The 1497-nt window shown below is 39.8% G+C and overlaps 1 non-coding gene across 1 annotated transcript; it reads right to left on the minus strand.

The window, feature by feature from the left end:
• Nucleotides 1–1194: 1194 nt before the first annotated feature.
• LOC130086530 (small nucleolar RNA U13) lies at nucleotides 1195–1294 on the minus strand. The gene has a single exon (XR_008807223.1). It is a non-coding gene; the product is annotated as a small nucleolar RNA U13 (small nucleolar RNA).
• Between the last annotated feature and the right edge of the window lie 203 nt (nucleotides 1295–1497).

The raw sequence follows: 1497 nt of genomic DNA on the forward strand, positions 1-1497 counted from the left end.
TGACTGTGATGTAACTCTGAACAGCCCTCGAAGTCCATCCGTCAGTTGTTATCGCCACACTCTCAGCATTTTTCAAAACATCTGTCACACTTGCTTTAACTTCGTTGTACAGGGCTGGAATTACCTCCTGACTGAAGTGCGGGCGTGACGGAATATGATATCTGGGCTCCAGTACCCTCACCAATTCGCGAAATCCAACATTTTCGACGACCGAGAATGGCCTCATGTCTTTTGCGATAAAAACTCCGATGCACCTGGTTATTTCTTGAGCTTTTGCACTTGACTGAGACCATGTTGAAGCAAAACTACGTTCTAAAGATAGCTGGCCTTCTTTCACTCTCTTTTTCGCACCCAGTTGCAGGAGTTTCTCTTTGTGGTACCGTTTTAAATGACACATCATATTTGTAGTGTTCGACGTCGTGTATAACAGTGTTTGTTTACAGTATTTACACACAGTTCGTGTTTTGTCTGTTTTTTTACCGTCCTCCTGTCGAGTAACTGGAAAACCAAAATGCTGCCAGACGTCAGACTTGTAAGTGGACGGAGCATCTTCTATTTCTATTTCAGACGAAGTCGAACTCATTTTGCCCTGCTACTGCTCACAGTTCAAGCGATTCATTTGAGCCTGAATGCAAGCGTGACGTATGACGTGGGTGCGGTAGCTCAACCAATAGGATAAAACGGACGTCAAATCGTAAAAAAAAAAAAAAAAAAATGTTTTATATAATATCGTCATAACTCTACGATACATATCGTGACATTTTTGCATCGCGATAAATCGTACCACGATATATCGTTACACCCCTAATACAAACCCTACAATTTAATATAATATCACGTATTATAAAGATCCCTCATATTTAATGATGTTGTTGTATGATTTGTTAATTGCAATAAATGGATTACAGCTTCAATGAAACATTAGCAGTTGTTTGTAAAGGTGTTTTCCTGCGTGTTTCTGCTTGTAATTACACTGATCTGACCAGCAGGAGTCGCCAGAGTGGCGCTGAGAATCACTGAATCACTTCATCAAGCAAATGATATAATACATAAAATTTTATTATTTTCTCTTATTGCTGGAACTTACAGACATTCATAACAATTGATAATACATTTTTTAAAACATTGAGATTTCATGGTGAACTTTGGACATTGTATGTTCTCATGTCCTTTCTTTTTAATCTATGGTCATTAGATCAGAAGGTCGATGTGCTCAGTCGTAACAGCGGATGCACATTTCACACACACACACGCGTGATCAGACCAGTCATCACTTTATCAGAACCAGTAGGATCAGTGAGTAGTATGAAGCTGCAGACTCGGAGCCTGCATCTACAGTCCCGCACCCAGAGTCCCGCGTTCTCAGACCCCTTGTTTTTCGGATGCAATATTACGGTCTCGTTTTATTTAAAGTTATCCAAATAAATATTTGCGTTCCCTGCTTAATGCATGTGCCAAAAAAAACTCATTGTGTTCTGACTAACAAATTACCCAGTA

The sequence above is a fragment of the Rhinichthys klamathensis genome, unplaced genomic scaffold (genome assembly GCF_029890125.1).
Source record: "Rhinichthys klamathensis goyatoka isolate OS25496 unplaced genomic scaffold, OSU_Roscu_1.1 h1tg000096l_1, whole genome shotgun sequence".
Classification (NCBI taxonomy): Eukaryota; Metazoa; Chordata; class Actinopteri; order Cypriniformes; family Leuciscidae; genus Rhinichthys; species Rhinichthys klamathensis.